The 18686-nt window shown below is 46.5% G+C and overlaps 1 long non-coding RNA gene and 1 pseudogene across 2 annotated transcripts in view; both read right to left on the bottom strand.

The window, feature by feature from the left end:
• LOC309653664 (anosmin-1 pseudogene) overlaps positions 1–12194 on the bottom strand; it is a 39495-nt pseudogene extending 27301 nt beyond the window's left edge. The window contains exon 1 of the transcript in view: positions 11884–12194. The product of the transcript in view is annotated as an anosmin-1 pseudogene (transcript). The remainder of the gene's footprint in view (positions 1–11883) is intronic.
• Positions 12195–14541: 2347 nt separating this feature from the next.
• The window catches only part of LOC309653665, a 305518-nt gene continuing 301373 nt past the window's right edge, over positions 14542–18686 (bottom strand). The window contains exon 3 of the long non-coding RNA XR_014259351.1: positions 14542–16260. This is a non-coding gene — a long non-coding RNA (uncharacterized lncRNA). The remainder of the gene's footprint in view (positions 16261–18686) is intronic.

The raw sequence follows: 18686 nt of genomic DNA on the forward strand, positions 1-18686 counted from the left end.
CTGGGGTGACATATCACTACAAGACGTGCATCCTCTTCAAAATCTCTTTTGCTATTGCAAGCCTTTGTCAATTTTGTTTCCAGACCACAAAGTATAACCAACAGTATAAATTTCAAAAGAGTGCTATTCATTCCAGTAGTGTAGGCATTTAAAGACAGGAATAGAGGCATTTATTTAAGTCTAGAAAGTGCTGTCTCTCTCAATTATGTGTTATCAGAGAATTAAACAAGAGTTGATAAACGTTCATCAGATGAACCGTTTATATGAACTCAATAGAGACACAATAAGTAATAGGTAAAATCACCTTTAACCTGAAAGCTTTATATTTGTTTGCATTTAGAATTTCTCAACTGTTTCAGTCTTTCTTTTAGAGAAGCTGTCAGTAATCTCCCAAGAATGTGATCCACCTGGTTTGTCCTCCAACAAGACCAGACCATCATTTGCATTGGAGGGAGAGAGGAAGAACAAAAACACTGTGATGTGTTTCACACATAAGAATTATTAATGCATTAGAATATTAAAGTGGGTTGAAAAAGGTGTAAACTGCAAACAGAATATGGAGAAAAGAGCTCTAAGTTGCTTAAGTGAATGAATTCCCATCATTTTTCTTGTCCCCAGCACCAGTATGATTAACAACATTTTCGTAAGGTGATGGATTACTGTGCAAAATTAACGTTTCTTGTTTCATTAAAAGGACCCTCTGTTTTGTGTTTTCACTTACAGACTTATAAAATTGTCACTTCTTTGGATATAACCAGAAATTAGCTATGAAATTTAAAAAGTCATCCGTGATAATTAGATACTGAATTGAGGGGAAACATGCATTCTTGTTCGCTGAAGGTTATTTGAGATCCTATGCACGCCAGTAAGAACACGCACTTCCCTAAAATGAAGATGGCGGTCACCAGACATTACTTGACTGTTTTCAGTGGTGACGGCATATCTGCCTTATCTTTCGAAGTAAGAAGGTAATATGAAATACAAAATCATATATTTTGAGGTCACTCTAACAGAATGTTATTTTCTCAAGTTGGCAGGATATTAATCACTTGGAGACCAAAAAGCTTATTAAATGACGAAAGTTATAATTTAAAACAAAAGGATAAATAGCATGTGAATTAAGAGCTTTTCTTCCCTCTTGATGAGCCATTGTTTCTCAGATTCCCCTGAGGATAGATTTTTGCACTCTGGGGGATTAAAGAACCCCAATTCATCACCATTTTCTTTTCATGCACTGCCTTGAGAATTTTCTAAATTCTTTTCTCAGAATTCCTTACTGTCCAACTTTTATATCTTAGAGATGATGCAAAGAATGATAAAATGTAAACACACACACACACAAACACACACACACACACTCCCAAAACCAAAACAAAAGGAAAGCGAGCAAACTTATAAGACACCCTGAGTTCTTGGAAGTAGCTGTCACATACCTACAAGCCATGAACACCACTTGCAAATATTCCAAATGTGTCCCACCACTGTACAAAACAGCAACGGCAGCCAAGAATGAAGGTCAAGGGTGAAGCCCTGAGACCTCTGTTACTCCCAGACAACAAACTCATCCTCCACGGCATCAAGGAGTTCAGCTGTTCGTGAAACATGCCTGCAAGGATCACAATACTACTCTGTTATTTTGCTAGACAAGTGGGATTCTGGGTGGACCTAAACAAAATCAACTTATAAGGGAAAAAAAATCTTCATCTAAGAAATTATGATAATGTGTTACACAATTCTCTATAAAGATTTAAAAGATGATTCATGATTATAACACTTTCTTCACTTCAACAACTCTTTGCAACTATTTGCGTAAATGTCTGCCCCCCCCCGCCCCGCCCTCTCTCTCTCCACTAGAAAATAATTCTTTTGTGGGCAGGAAGCATGTGTCACTTATGCTGGGTCCCCAGAATCTAAGCTACCTAAAAAACATCTGTGTGTGACAGATCCATATTGGTTGGAAGAAAGATTGGGGTAGACAGATGCACAGCGGATGTCGTTGATGGACTGATATTTTTAATGGTTTTTTTCTATCACACCAGCAACCTTTCAATCGTCCACAATTGTGGCACTTCGTGATGCAGTGGTACCTCCAAGAGGCAAGGAGAGAGTGAGACATGGAGGTCCGTTTCCCCCCAAAACTCCGTGACTGTCGATGATATTACAGCTGATATTTTCACTCTGTCTTCTCTCACTGTCAACATGCTGAGAAGCAGATCATTTAGTATAAATATTTAGGAACATGACAATTAGGGCTTGAGTTTCTGCTATAAAGACTTGGCTATCTCACTTCCCAATAGCTCACAACCTTCAGTTGTCTTATCTGTAAACATAAAATAACACTCCTGACCTCAAAGAGTTGCTGTGAAGGTCAAATAGATATTTTATGTGAAACTACTTTCTCAGCACCAAGAAAGCAAAAAATGCGATGAACGCTAAGTACCTTCTACCCCCTGTGGCTCAGTGATTCAGGAGAGTTTCTTACTTAGGATCCAGCCCCACCAATCGGAACTGGGGTCCGTCCGTAAGCCAAAGCGTGATGGCAGGGAGACGGGAGACGCAGCCCCCTTCTCTCCTTTTCATGCTCATCTGGGGCTCTTTCTTAGGGGTGCTGGCGAGGCTCTCCACAGAGGTCAACTCCGTAGCATGAGGGCAGCTGGTAGTGTCGCCTGATGTCCAACCACATCAGCACGAAGCAGGAAGACACCCCTAAGCGTGATGACCTGCTCTCAACCCGTCCTGCAGAACAAAGCACTTGAGCTTTGTACCAGCTCTTACCAACAAGTTCCCAATGCCTGGCTGCAGGCTGGGCGGGCTGACGCCGCATCCCGTCCGTGAGGAGCCACCGAGAGCCCCCAGCAGACAGAGCAAACTCCTGCGAGACTCTGCGTTTGCTCACGTTGGCTGTTCTGCGTTGGAAGAGCCCAGCTTTTGAGGCTCAGCTCAAGCGTCGTCTCCCCTAGGACGCGTCCCCTATAGCAACCAGCCTGAGATCTCACACAAGTAACTCTCCCTGAGCCCTCCCTTGTGGACTGCAGTGGTCTGTTTACAAGTCTTAGCCCCTACCAGACTATAAATCCCTCAGGAGTAGGGACTTTACCACCTCATCTTTGAAATTGCAGCAATCCATCGATATTAGCTGAAATAAGTGGAAGTGATTAAAGCGGCGTTTTTTGTGGGGTTTGTTTGTTTTTTAAGGGAGAAACAGACCCAGCATCTACAGTCTGAGATTTACATTAAAATGAGCCATAAACACTGCTTCCATAAATCTTTCCTTACTCATCGGCTATCAGGGGTAACCACTTTTATCCAACCTTCTCCATCACCATCAGGGAAAATGCCTCCGCTCATTATTTTGAAACCATGTGCGTAATCTTTTAAAGAGATGGAGGGGACTCTTGGTCCTGGGAGATGTGGCAGCCTGGTCACTTGCTGAGTAAATGCAAAGTTGGTTAATATCTGAACTAACTGGTCCTCTTTGCCATCCTCTTAGACCTGCCAGGGGTACTGAGGTTAATGATGTCCCCTCACCCCACCTACTGTCCACCTACCAGACAACTATTTCAAGCTGGCTTTAACAGTACAGTCGTCCCTTGAGATCTGTGGGGGATTGGTTCCAGGACCCCTGTGGATACCAAATCCGCAGATGCTCAAGTCTGTTATGTAAATACGGACAGCCGGTCCGTGTTATAATAAGAGTATAGCCGGTCCTCTGTATCCGCGGGTTCCTCATTGGCGGATTCACCCAACTGCGGATAGGCAGAACCAGAACACACGGAGCGCCGAGTACACATATTTTTTCACAGAGGCAATGAAGGAGCACGATGTGCTTATGTCTTAGGATCAAGATTTGAAACTTTTTACTGAAATCATCAGGAGAGATAAACTAAATTCAAATAACAGAAGACGTACCGACTCTTACGTGCTTCCCCATCTAGAAGGATTCTTTTTTTAATTTGTATAAACTCTCACTTTTTTTTTTTTAAAGGGAATGGTGGATTACAAAACAGAAACAGACTCACAGACGTAGAAAACAAACTTATGCTTACCAAAGGGGAAAGGAGGGGGAGGGATAAATTAGGAGTTTGGGATTAACATGTACACACTACTATACAGTATATAAAATAGATCATCACCAAGGACCTGTTGTAGAGCACAGGGAACTCTACTCAGTGTTCTGTAATAACCTATATGGGAAAAGAATCTGAAAAAGAATGGATATATGTATATGTATAACTGATTCACTTGGCTGTACACCTGAAACTACACAACACTGTATATCAACTATACGCCAATGTAAAATAAAAATTAAGTTAAAAAAATAAACAATAAAAAAACCAATAAAGGGGATAGTGGGGAAAGTCTGAGCTGAGAGTTGTGAACGCTGGGTTATATCTTGACTTCTACTATCTATTATCTGTATGTGCTTGAATGAATCATTCCTATAAGCATCAAGCTGTCCAATCTGCAAAACAAAAGGGTTGAATCAGATGAGGTATCTGAAGGTAGGTGTCTGAGGTTGGGTTTCGTGGAAGCTGAGGCTGAAAGGGGTCTTTCTGTGAATGTGATGTATCAGGGGGGAAACTCTCAGTGGAAGGGGAGGGAAGGATGCAGGAGGAGCTGAGTAGGGATGTGATCTCGGCTAGAGCCCTGATAAGCCTGGCCCCGTGCAATGCTTTGCAGCATAAATTGCACCAGAGTTGATCCCAGCAGAGGGCTGGCCTCCTGTATCCCCCAGCGGTGAGCCAATGGCTATGATCTGCCCTCATCAGGGAAGGAGGGTACACTGCCCTGCTGGCAAGATGGTGCCCAGCGGCTAAAGGTTAGTCTCTCTGGGGGAGCAGCTGTAAGCTATTAGCTGCCGATCCAGGAGCCAGGGAGCTGGTGGGGTGAGGGACAGAAAGTCACCAACAGCGTCTCCTGAGAAGGAATAGGTGTCTATGACCCATTTCCAATATTCAGAGAATCCAAAACAAATTACACATTCTCCTAAGATAGATGGTACAAAAATAACTAAAATGTCAAGAATGTCAGTTTTATCAGTCTACTGTGGTAATGCGGGCGACCTCACGCTGATCTGAAGTTTGAAGGAGTTATGGATATCTTTGATTAATGTGACGAGGAAAAACTAGGTCATACTTAATAAAGGCCATATGTTGATAGACAACATACTTCCAAAATATGGAGTGCAGGGTGAGTGGAAATGTTGAAAGGTGGCTGGCTTCAGCACTCGAAAGGACTTGGAGCTCAGACACTGCACCAACAGTATGAGTTATGGGGTAATTTGACAAAGCATTCCAACAGGGCGTTTGCTATTTTCCCCAGTACTATTGTTCATATAAAAAATGTCTCTCAATAATACAGATACGCTTCACTGATCATTGTCTCAAGCCCAACCCTCAAAATCGTGTGAGAATCAGATTTCCGGAAGGCAATAGCAAGTCACACGTAGGAACTTCTCCATTTCTGAGTGAATACAAGCAGTGCCCACTGACACTTTGATAAGTTTCTTTACCTAGCCTGAAAGTTTTATGCCCATTTGCCGAAACATACCCAGGTAGGTTATACAGTGAAACCTGATCAATCTATTTCAAAAAAACGTAAAAAAATGATAAGTTAGGAGGCTATTAAGGTGGGAATGCTTAAACCAACAACATTAACTTTTAAATGTAGGTCTCCAAACATACATACATGTATGTATTTTATTAATATAATATATTGAAATATATAAAAATATATACTATACTCGATATATAAACATATATAGATATATAAATATAAATATATTTCTCCTCTAATAGTACAGTGCACAAAGAAATAAATAAGTCGGTATTTTCTAATGTGTTTTCTTAATGTTCTGTAATAGTCACAATAAGATACACTTGTAAATCACGGTTCAAGGAGAAATGCTGTATTAAAAACATGAAAATTTGCCATGAATAACCTAATATTTAGTTTGGGTCAAATTCAGAAATTCTTAGAAACACAGCCAGAGATCCAGTGACCCAGACCAGGAAATATAAAGGTCAAACTTGAGGATGGACTCTCTTCCCAGAGACTTTCTAGCATGTAACTTCAATCTCACGGCAGGCCAAACGGACACACCACAGCTGAGTGTATTCACCACAAAATCGCTCCTCCAAAAATCTGCGAGCCTGGGGCAGATTTGTGGCTGCTAAAGGTTTCTGATGCTTTGTTTGTTTGAAACAAACAAAGTAATTGTTTGTTTACTTTTTCTGAGAGGAGAGGCTAGTCCTCTAAGCAGAATGAGCTAATCACCAGCTTAGTTCTCCCTTTTGCCAAAACAAACAGCTTCCAATTACTGCTAGAAAAAAGCCTCTGATCTCTAATCAGCTACCTAAACGAGTCTATCAGCAGTAGTTTGGAGAGTGACTAATGTCCCATTAAGGTGGAATCTCTTAACACTAATAAAATTCTAGAGCCCTAGGACCAAGGCTGCCAGCAACCTGCTACTTATCTTCCAAGAAGATTCCACCCACTTTTCCCAAAATTTTCAGGTCCCAAAATCTGGCAGAGAAATAGACGCACTCTTCCTATTTTATTACACGTGGGCTACTCTTTTTCCTCAAGCCCCATTCTACTGAGCCTCCTCTGGGAAAACTCGGGCAGAGAAAGAGCAGGTTGCAGGTCTGCTAATATTTAGTGCAAGGACTCTATCGGTAAAGCTGAGACTCAGCTCCATCACTGCCGTGACGAGCAGGACCTAGCGAGACAGGCAGGGTCTCCGCCCTGAAGGTCCCAGCGAGCGCAGGAGAGGAGGCCACTCTCAAGTTAAATGAGAGTCACCCAAAAAGAGACAGAGCTTGCTTCAGGCACATTGTCTCTGTTTTCCCTCTTCTTTAATCTTCTAGTGAGGTTGAGAAAACAAGGGCACAGCAGGTTATTCCCAAGTGAGCACGTCAGCATTGTACCCTTGAACACGATGGACAGAATATGAAGAACCACCAGGACAAGTGGGCTTAACCTACCTCTTCCAAGGGTTAAAAAACCCAAACCAGGGCTCCCCTGGTGGCGCAGTGGTTGAGAATCTGCCTGCCAATGCAGGGGACACGGGTTTGAGCCCTGGTCTGGGAAGATCCCACATGCCGCGGAGCAACTGGGCCCGTGAGCCACAACTACTGAGCCTGCGCGTCTGGAGCCTGTGCTCCGCAACAAGAGAGGCCGCGATAGTGAGAGGCCCGCGCACCGTGATGAAGAGTGGCCCCCACTTGCCACAACTAGAGAAAGCCCTTGCACAGAAACGAAGACCCAACACAGCCATAAATAAATAAATAAATTTATTTATTTATTTATTTATTAAAAAAAAAAACAAAAACCCAAACCAGGGCCAGCTTCAGGGACAAATGACCGGTGCACGTGGCCCACGCTCAGAAGGGGCCGTGCACCTGAGGGGTAATGTGCCGAGACCGCCACACTGAAATGCTCAATGATCTTATCTTGGAGTGTGCGTTTCGTGTGTGCAGTCTGATGGGATACAGGAGCATGTTCTGGAGGCTCCGGCAGGCATGCTGCTGCCTCTCACCGCCCCCTCCTCCCCAGGCAAGATTCTCGGCTGCCCACTCCCTGGCCCACCGGCACCCCAACCCTCCCAGCCTCCCCCTCCTCACCCCCAAATCACGGTCACACCCTACCCTCTGCAGGGACCTGAGAGTGACCACAAGGAGGGTCAGGGCGGCGCATGCGTGCGGTGATGTGTCCCAGAGTTCAGTGGTAGCTGTCCCCGTCCCACGCTGGGACCATCATACTGTGTTTGGTGGATGGCCAGCCAGAGTCCGAGACTCCACGGGAACAAGCCTACTGCCCGTCCCTAATGCAGGTAGCTAACTGCATCTGGCAAGCAGATCTAAGTACACCTGGGGGCTGACCATCTGCTACGGGTTGAGCAGTAGGAGGGGGAGACGCCTGGCTCAGGTTCCTGAGGACCCGGCTAGAACAAAGTGCAATGCGTTGGTCCAGCAGCTGGCAGAACAGGGCACTGGGCAAGTGCCGTGCCCGAGCAGGCTTGTGCGCTCGCCAGACCCTGGGTGCCCATGACGGTCTACACACGTCCTGCAAGATCCCCTTGTGGGGCACCCACTGGGCACACCCTACACAGGGCACTTTGGGGGTCCTCGCTTCCTCCTTCCCACCTTCCTGAGTCTGGTCCCCACTTTTCCCTCCAGGGATGGACCAGGAAATCAAAACTGTGCACAGCTGGTGATTCCACATATAAGTGAAATGATCTGATGTTTGCATGTAACGCTGGCACTGCACAAGAGAAAGATGAACAGTGAAATCCATGCGAATGACTTCACGTTTAAATTATGCTTTACCGAGAACAGCATTGGATAGCAAATTCCAAGAGAGAAGGGTCACAGAAGAAAGAACAAGTTTTATATTTTAGTTCCTTCGACAACACTTCTTGCTCTCTGAATAATGGACGGCATGTTTCCATTTGGCGCTGGGGCCTGAGAAAAAGGCAACCAGTTCTGAAGTAAGTTAAACCACTAACCAATAAAATCCTAGAGATAGGAACAAATCCCAAACCTGTAGCTGTCCTTGCTGGGAACCCAGGTCCCCCGTCTATTAGCGTCTCAGCATCTCGGGTCCTTATCAGTTCTAGGAGGACACCAACGGTACCTTCTTTGTATGACGGTTGTGGGGATGAAATGAGACAGACTTGTAAGACCCCCAGAACAGTGACCCCTTTATTACCATCGCTTTCATTATCCCCAACAAGTTTTATGATCTCCACCTTGCTGGGCAGGTGTCCTACCGGGCACACGAGAGGCTGGAAGTTCAGGAAGGTGATCTTCCCCAAGCTACATATCTGCCAAGTGGCAAAGCCTGACGCAGAGCCCATCTGCCCGGCTCCAGAGCCCACCTCCCTGCTCCTTACCCCACAGCTGCATTCACTGAGGAAAGGACGCCCTTCCCAACTGCCTCCGTTGCCAGGCTTTTAGCCACGTGCACGCATGATACGTGTGAACCTGAAATGGCAACGTGCCAAATGCCCTGCGCACGGCATCGTGGAGCCGGGTACTGATAACCTGTGAGATGCTAGCCGTTACTGCTTTCCACAAATGAGAGGCAGCCCTCAGTGGTGAAATCAATGACTCAGTTCAGAATCCGTCTCCCTTGCAGTATGAAATCCTAAGCTCCTTCAGGTCGGGGACCGTGGGCAGACCATTCAGGATACAGATGCTCCGGTATCCCCATCACCACCCCCACTTCCAGGCATCAGTGTTGAGTCCCCTGTGCCGTCAGGCAAGGTTGACAGCCACATGACTGACAGGTGAAGCCGATCCAGCCCCACACATGTGGAGGCACACGTGCGCCCCATCCACCTTCAGCCTCGAGCTGCAAGGCTGGGAGGCACTGGAGAGCGTGCAGAATTGGGGCGGAGACGTTTGGACCCCAGCCTCCTCTGCAGGCCTGCTAGCCCAGGTCACTGGCCCTGACAGCCCCTTCAAAGGAGGCCGGGAACTGAGCAGGAGAAGCTGGGAACCGGCACCTGCTCCAGAAACAGCCTTCTGCTACGGTTTATTTGCCCAAGTGGGTGGGGTGACCCTGAGAGAAGGGGCTCTTCCGACCCCTTCCACCAGCCCAGCCTCTCCTGCCCACTAATACATTCCACGTGCAGCGTAATGAGCTGCCCGCAGGCTGATCCCTCCACATCCTTCCAATTATTTAAGAAGGGGGAGGGGCAGGGAAGCTTGACGCTTTATAAGGAGTGTGTGCTTCTGTCTTCTCAAATCTTAAGAACGCTTAATCCCTGCAATTTAGATAAATCAGATAGGCATTACCAGGTTAGGGTTAAACCTCCAAGAATGGCTTTGCAATTGATTGCAAAAACAGCAGTTATTAAGTCCTAACTGAGTAATTTGCAGCTTATTTCACCCAGCTAATTAAAATGTAATCAGGATTGTCTGGCAATGTGTATTCTGTCAGCAGTTTTTCTTCCGAAGAGGAATCATGCCAAGAGACCACAAGAAAAGCCTTTCACAGGAATTGGCTTGATCTAAACTGCTTCTTTAGCCGCTGAAACTGTAAAACAAATAAATTACAGCAACTGACAATTCAATTAAAATAAAGAAAGAAGAAAGAAAGGAAGGGAAGAAGAAAAAGAAAAGATACTCTTTCTCCCTGGGAACAGGCTGCCGTTTTGTTTTGTTTTCTGTTGTCGTTTACACAGTAGCGCGGCATCTCCTCAGGAGAGTGACTGAACGCAGGGCCGGCGGTTTGGAAACCAGGTGGCTGGGGAGGGGCCCTCTCCAGGATGTCGGCGTAATTTCAGCGCACGAGACCACACTCCCTTTTCCCTTTCCCTGAGGACCCACGAGGACAGCAGAGCGCGCCGAGTTCTCTGACACCCACCGGATGTCGCTTCTTTGAGAACATAGAGAAGCACGCACTCAGGCGCACGCAAACTTCGCCAGCTGGTTCACTCTCTGAAGATCCCAACTTTTACTTCTCCTTGTGCCATTCGGCGCGAGGTTTCATGAGTTCTCAAGCCAGAATGAACATGGCTTCAGACTTCGGAGATTCGTCCCCAACTCCACGGTCATTACGATGGCCTCCCGTCGCAGGTTAGTCCCCAGGGCCTCTGGGAAGGCCCATTTATCCCGCCCGAGTGGAAGAGACGCCCAGTTTATTTCTCAAGGGCAGAGGGCTCGGCTTAGAACCCCACCCAGGAGCCCCGGTCTCCTTCTGGCCTCCGCAGTTTTCCCTGCGGCGAGAAGTCGGAACTTTGGAACAGGTGAGCAACTAAGGAGAGAGACGAAGAGCCGAGGGCGAGAACCACGGCAGACGAGAGGAATTCGGTTATCTGCGTGAATGGTTTCAGAGTGCGCGCACTCGGGTCAGCTGGGGAAGGCAGCTGTGAGACGCGCCTCGGTCGGGGCCGGGAGCGGTTCCCGTGCGCCCACCCTCAGCCAGTGTCCCTGAGCAAGTCCCGCGGGGGTCCTCCCCTCTGTGGCGCCCTCCCTTCCCCCCCCCCCCGCCCCAGGATCCCGGCCATCCACAGCACCAAGCGTGCCGTTCTCTGAACCTTCTACACACCCAACACCCACACTCCCACAAGCTCTCCTACCCTCAAGCCGACAGAACCTACGAGGGCTGGGGGCGATACTGGCCCCCGGGAGTCCGCTCAGAGCATCCAAACACGGCGCCTCCAAGTCCCGGATCCCCTGCATCCACGCCATTCGTTGGCGAGACCTAGAAGCTCTGGGGCTCCGAATCGGGGCGCGCACAGCTACCATCACCACCGCCTCCCCGGGCCCCAACACAAACGCGCTGGAACGCACGACTTGGCCCCCCCAGGGCTCGAAGGGTGGGCCGCGAGCTCTCGGCCCGCCGAGTGCGAAAGCAAAGCTCGAAAGAGACAAAAGTGTCCGCCCGCGGGCACCTGCGGGGCCGGGGCTCGTCGCGCGGGTCCCCGGGCGCAGCGGTGCGCGCCTCCCGGTCTCGCTCGCTGTGCCCGCGGCGCCCGCCGCGCCGAGGGCCCGGAGCGCCCCGGAGTTTGCGGGACTCGCTACCAGCCCGCAGTCCCGCGCCGAAGTCCCGGGCAACTAACAAACCCACACTTCCACCCTTGGAAGCCACAAAACTGCTCTCCCTTCCCAAAGAAACCGCCTTTCGTTTCCCCCTCGGAAGAAGGGAGTCAGGTAAAGATGCCGCAGGCTTCTTTTCCCTTTCGGGAGCAGGGAGGGGGCTGGAAAAGAGGGTTCGCGCACCCAGATTGTAAAATCCGCGCGGAGGGAAAGCCGGACCTGCCGGCTGAGCTGGGCGAGAAGTTTGGGCGGCGAGGCTGGGAGGCGCGCGCCCCGTGCGCACCCGCCGCGGCCCGCAGCGCCGGGGAGGACCCGGGCGGGCGGCGGTTCGTACCTGGAAGTGCTGGAAGAAGGCGGAGATGCGCGTGATCTGCAGGCTGAGGCGCACCTGGAGGCGCAGCGGGCGCGCTGGACGCTCCCGGCCGACAGCGACTCGTCCAGCCGCCGGGCGGCCGTCGCGCCGGAGCCGGCCGCCAGGCATCCCCCGGAGGCCGCCAGCCAGAGGCAGAGGGTCAGGGGCGCCCCGGGCACCATGGCTGCGGGTCGGGGGCGCGGGCGCCGGGCGCTGGCCGAGGCTCCCAGCTCCGCGCCGGGGCCGCACTGCCGGGAACCTCGCGGCCGCCGCAACTCCGCTGGAAAGTTCAATCATTCAACTCCGGCCCCGCGCCCTCCCTGCCAAGGCCCTCCCCGCTCTGCCTCCAGGGGTGGGGTGAGGGTGACAGGCGGCCGCGCCATTGGCTGGAAGGGAAGTGAGTGACGGGGGGCGGGCGGAGGGCCGTGGGCAGGTCTGAGGGGCAGCGAGCCGGGAGCTCCACCGCAGGGGGATGCCGGCCGAGCGCCGCCGTGCGCCCCTCTCCAGGTGGTCCGCTCCCGCGCAGGTTCCCCCACGGTCCGCTTGCGCTCCTTCCTGCCCCACCTCCCCCTTCGCCATCCAGGTGAACGTCAGGTGCGAGCAAGCCCGGGCCTGGATGTGAGGCGCTGCCTCTGGCAGCAGGGCCTCGGGACCCACAAGGCATGGGAAGAGGCTAAGGAAGGATGGAGCGCCCCTACGTTGTGGGCTTTCTCCCCGGTTCCTACCCCGGGCTCAGCTCCGCTCACGCTTTCGCTTATCTGAATTTCCCTTTTCCCGAGGAGTGGAAAAGAGCTAAGTGACAGAACTGTGATGGGTGTAACAAGGCGAGACAGCGGCCAGGCAGGGACGTTTGACTGACACGTCCCTCCTCCTCCCTCCCTCGTTCCTTCTTTCTTTCCTTCATTCCCTTCCTCTCTTCCTTCCTTCCTTCTTCCCCCTCTTCTTCCTCCCTCCATTCAGACCTTCCTCCAATCCTTTCCTTCCCTCCTTCCCATTATCCCGTGGAAACCGATGTGAGCGGGCAGCCAGGAACATTTGTTACATAGACCCACACCCCTAGTTTCCTCAGGTGTGTGTTGTTCTAGTAAGCACTACCCGCCCAGCCTGAGTGACTTATTCAAGACAAACCTTTCCTACACTCTTCTCCTTGTCTTTGCCCCAAGTCTTTTGATTTGGCCTTTTTAGCAGCAAAATTACTGCCCTGTCCCTTCTTGTACTCTCTTCCAATGCTCTTTCACCACACGCGTTCTCCATCCCCAGCTAGGGCCCCACCAGAGGAAGAGACGCTGCAGCATCTATGCTACACCACCCCTAACAAAGCTCTGTCCTGCCCTGAGCTCCACTGGGAAGTGACTGCGCTCCAGCCCCCTGCCGGTAGGAGAGCCTACAGAGGGCTGGGACGTGAGGAAGGCTGTGCTCCAAACTTGGGGATATTTATGGAACGCAACAGAGTCCGAAAGACTCATGCACACTCATTCGGATGCGGGACAACTGACCGATACTCCCATAAACTGACACTGCCACATTCTCATACAGAATTGCACTCGCACGTTCCAAAACGCAGTATCTCCCTAAATACACCACTAAGCGTAGCTGGAGCGTCTAGATGCACGCAACCTGCTCAAAGATACCGCGCAAAGCTGGAGTCTTCTTCCCATAGAGCCCATGGCTTTTTCCAACCTCCAATCCTGTCCCCCTAAAATTCTGCAGATTTTCCACTCTAAGATTTTGAGATCATCCTGTTCAATGGTAGCGACAACCATCTGCAGTTATCCTATTATACCCACGTTTCTTTTACATCATCTTACATGTATATTTCTTCATATAGTTTAAATCAGCAAGGCCAATACAATTAATTGCTTAGCGTGTTTCCCAGTGAGTTTTAAAAACCAGAGTTGTTTTGTTCAAAAGGTTCTGTAGGCAGAGCTGGCCTGATGGGTGTGTGACCTTAGAAAGATCCATACCTTGTTTAATGTTCTTCTGTCACAACCTTGATGGTAATTTTCAACACCGTCCCCCGAATTTTCATTTCGCCCTAGGTCCCACGAATTACATAGCCGGCGGCACCTGTAGCTTTTAGCATGACAATGCTACACGTGAGCTGGAAACAAAAAATTTAGACATGAGCTCACATGAACTCATGTTTGTTTAAAAGATGCTCAGAACTGTGGATGGAAATCTTTTTAAAGAATGTTAAACATACTCAGTATTGACTAAGAGCAAAGAAGCTAACCGTGGTGACCCCAAGCAGGAAGGTGCATTGAGCCTTAGGTCAACTAACGGAGGAGAGACATCTAAATACAGGGATTGTCTTCTGAATGTTATCACTTTCATTCAGGAATTACTAAAAACATTTCCAAAAGCTGCAGTGGATCCTTCCCACAGTGTTTGAGTTTTAAAGTTAAGCAAATACCTGGTCTTGATGAAGGCAAGGGTATTATGCATGCCTATATTTTCTTATGGTATCTTTGATTTATAACTCTGCATGTTATATCATGAAATTTATATTCTAGAAAGTGAAATCACAAGGACAAGCATGCTGAGCTTTCAAAACAGCTTTTAAATGTTCAAAGGGATCACTATTTTTTTAAAAAGCAACGTGTGTTCTGCTTATATGGGTTACATAACATATTCATTTCCATGAATAAATGCATTTTATGATGAACCACAAAAGAACATCTAGTGAGTTGCACAGAAAGCTTAGGATTAAACATATAGGGCTGCTTTATTATGCACATGTTAAAATAATACTTGCGGTTATATTGCTTTCTTCTTTTAGAATTATCACAGACATCTTCTGTGATTATGCTGGCTTTTTTCATGTTATTTATTTTAATTGCAGTTTAAAGCAACTTTGAAAAGGAAAGCATTTTGATAAAGTCGGAATAACAGTCAAAATCTACTATTTTATTCTGCTCACATATGCGCAATCAATTACACAGCTGACCCTTTGAATTGGCACAGAAACTCCCTAACTTTTGACATGACTGGGTAAGCCATACCCTACGTTCCTGGAGACCAACCACATGAGAGGGGAACCAGAAGTAGGTATGGGAGGAATGACAGGTAAATGGATGGGTGGGACTCGTCCAGGTGCCTTAGTAAGAACACGCTTAGTATGTCTTTCCTCAAAGCCAAGTTGGACCTCATGGTCTGAATTTGGAGAGGAAATGAACCTCATATTGACTTCAGTGGGACTTAAATAGACAAAACACCCATCTATTAAAGAGAGTAGAAAAGGGCCTTAATTGACTCTTATCTCTATGTATATGAACACAGATGGACCAGACTGTGTGGTCCATCTCAGTCAGGTTACAGAAGAAACACAAAACAAGGCCCCCATTCCCAGTTTCCAAAAAGTTAGCTATGCTCTTCCTTGCAATTGATTTAGGTTATCAGTTTCTTCTCCTTTTTATACTTTTTTTTTTTCCTTAAGCAGAGAATAAGAGGCCCCTGAGAGGTTTGTTAAAGATGTACTCCAAGACTCCACGTTCAGAGATTCTAAGTAAGCATATCTGAGGTAAGGCAGCCCTGGAATCTCAGCTTCGAAACAAAGCCTCCTGATCCTATAGCAAGTGAGCCACGGACAGGTTTGAGAGAGAACTGATTTAGAAAACATGTGCCCCATTTAAAATGGAGTGGAAGCTTTGATTTCAGTAGCATCTATGACTTCATTTTGTTTAAAGTACCTTTTTTAGGTATGTGTGTTGATATAGATTGGACATACCTATCTACTTCTTAATAATCATATTGATATATTTTTTCCAAAACATTTAGCCAAGACACTCTTAGAGTCATTTTTGGGGGCCAGCGGCTTGTCTTTTTAAAGGCTTTTCAGCTGCATTCGATAAGGATAAACTGTGAAGGAAGCAAGCACAATCTTTCTCTGGCATTCCCCTCTTGGAAAAGCAAATTGAGAGCTTGCTCTAAAGCTGGAGAAGACCAGTACTTTAATTCGATGGCATTTATGAGTTTTAAACCTAGTGTCGTCCATGGTCACTGGTTTATAGGGGACAGTGAAGTGAGGGCAGGGAACTCACACATGGTGCCCAGTTTCCTTTTAATTGCTTTCACTGGATGATGCAATAACATGCATCTTCTCTCAGAAACTGCAGTTAACATCAGAGAAATTAAAATTAAATTTAAAAAATTAAAAATTAACATCTTGAGAAAAACCAAGAAGTGAGCCATGCTAGAGCCTTGGCCCATACTCACCTCTTCATCTGCATGTGGAGTTGTCAGAATTTGGTAGCCAGACTCTTCCAGATCTCTTCTTCAACTGGGCTTTCCCCCTCCTCCAGACTTAACTCTCGTCTGCTCAGCTTTGAACTGCATGATCCAGGGAACATAGAGAGAGCTCTTAAAAAAAAGAAAAAAAAAAAAAGTGAAATGGGGAGCTCGGATGCAGTTAAGAACTGCATGTCTAAATATCAGATTTGCATCCTTTGTAATATGATTTCAGGTAAGAATGGAGTGAACCTCTATGGCGCCGGACCAATCTGTTCCCTGATGGCAAATTTAATCATTTACAAATGAAAATTGTAGCATTTTGCACTGGGTCACTGAATATACACTCAGCTTTTTGGAAAAGGACGTGCATATCCATTTGCAATTATCTGCTTGCTTTTTTCGTCTTGCAATGTAAATATCCTATTTGGAGATAATTTTAGTTTACAAGACATGTTCCTCTTCAGCAAGATTATAAAAATTTGGTTGCAGTATACACAGGTTTAAAGGTATTATTTTTAATTACCTCGATGCTTACTAAGATATTACTAAGAAGTATCAGAAATGTGTTTGCTATTACTTTTGTGTGCTGAAGAATATTTTAATGAAAATTTTAAACTTTTTTTCTGCAAAATATACAAAGAATTGTCAAATATCACAATTTCAAGCTACTACTACGCTTCAAGAATTTGTCTCCTTGCCCTTTTTCCCTTCCCTCCCCCAAAGTCACCATCAATCCATCAATTAGTGTTAAATTTGTTTGGTACCTGTTCTGCAGTCATCCTAAGAGCCTGTTCTAGATTAAGTCATCACTAAAGTTTTATTCTGTCCCTGCAATAATTACTAAAATTTAAATACTTATTAAAAAAATGTATAGGAGTGTGCGCATTTTTATGTTTCAGGGATCAATTGTATGGTGATGGTGATATCCAGCTGTAAATACTTTTACCCGCGCAGCCCCAGGAAATTTTAACTGTAGCTTATTTGAGGGCTTTTGTTGATTTTAGCGTCTTATTGAGCATAACAGCTGCTGCCCATGCAAGGAACACTGGGCCTTTAAAACCCGATGATTTCAAAGAATGCTCAATGTCAGTAGAATTGAACACTTGTCCCAAAGACCAGGCAATTAACTGATTTTACACAAATTTTAATGTTAGCAACACTACCATGAGCAACCAGAAAGAGTTAGGGTTCTCACATTTGATTTTATATATAAGCTGTAGATACTGAAAAACATATAAATAGCCGTAAAAGAAATACTATGTAACAGCCAAATGCGTGACACTAAAATATAAAAAGTAACTTGTGTATTTCAGCTTCTTGACATGACCAAAATATTACCAGTTTGCCCCCAAACATACATTTTGAGAAGCATAAGCGAGTTGAAAGAAATGTAAATTATATAATTTTATCCCAAATCTTAAATGAGATAACTTTAACTGAAAACCTCATTTCTCACTTCTGAAGGGCCTGCTATTCACGGGAAATGAATAATAAATTGTGCAGTAAAATTCATATTTAAAATTTTGTAAAATGAGACTTTTTTGGCTCTTTAAAAGGAAGCTCAAATAATCATGCTTTTATTCTGATTTTCATTCCTAAACATGAAAAGAAACCTACACAGGTGCTCCTCAGAAAACTGAAGCTCTATTCTGTTGAAAGACTGAAGTGGGGTTGTTCTTCTTTGATGTTGTTCAGCCCATGGAAATTTCCACTGAGCCATGTAAATACCATAGGTTCGGAGGAGTTTCTGAAAATGAAAAAGGCAACTTTTAGCAGGAAACAGCGCCACACGCTGGCCATCTAAATAAAACGTGACGGCAGTCGACAGAATCCTCTGTTTGATAACCTAATTTGAGGACATCAACTTTAAGGCATAAATCTGACTGGGATAATCATGCAACGTTCTCAATTAATAGCAACTAGACTAATTCCACTGTGGACTTCAACACAGGAAAGCTTTCCTCCTTAACTACAGTCACACTGAACTAAACTAGGGAAATGAGCACAGCTGTCTTCAAATGAATTTTTTCCCAGCTTTCAAGCACTTCTCAAACTATTCACTACAAAACTAAACGACAAAGGCAGCCTGCGCGTGAATTATATTTGAAGTAGCTCCTGTTCCAAACACCTTTGCAGCTCACGCATTGCTTGCTTGTTAAGATTTCCTAAAATATGAGACTTAGGTGAATAAAATTCAACACCAGGGGAAACTAAAGCAAATAAAGTTGACAGCCTTTATCTTCAGTGTTAGCAAACAGAAAGAAGACCCAGAAACTGCCTTTCATCGCTCACTGGCCACTTTACACAAGATGAACCAACAGTCAAGAGATTAAGAGAAACACATTTAAGAATTTGAGGGAAGCATTGTGATACCCTGGGACCAAGGGAATAATAGACTGATGAATGTAACTAAGGTCGGAATTAATCTTTTTCTCTTCTGAATCTGCAGGGGCTAAAAAAAAAAGTGTCCCCCAGCACCAAAACAAAACAAAAAACAAAAACGTTTGGGTTTACTTCCAGGGTTTTCTATAGTGGCTAACAGGAACCAGCTGGGG

Source organism: Balaenoptera physalus (assembly GCF_965194825.1).
Source record: "Balaenoptera physalus genome assembly, contig: HAP1_SCAFFOLD_796, whole genome shotgun sequence".
NCBI classification, from domain to species: Eukaryota; Metazoa; Chordata; class Mammalia; order Artiodactyla; family Balaenopteridae; genus Balaenoptera; species Balaenoptera physalus.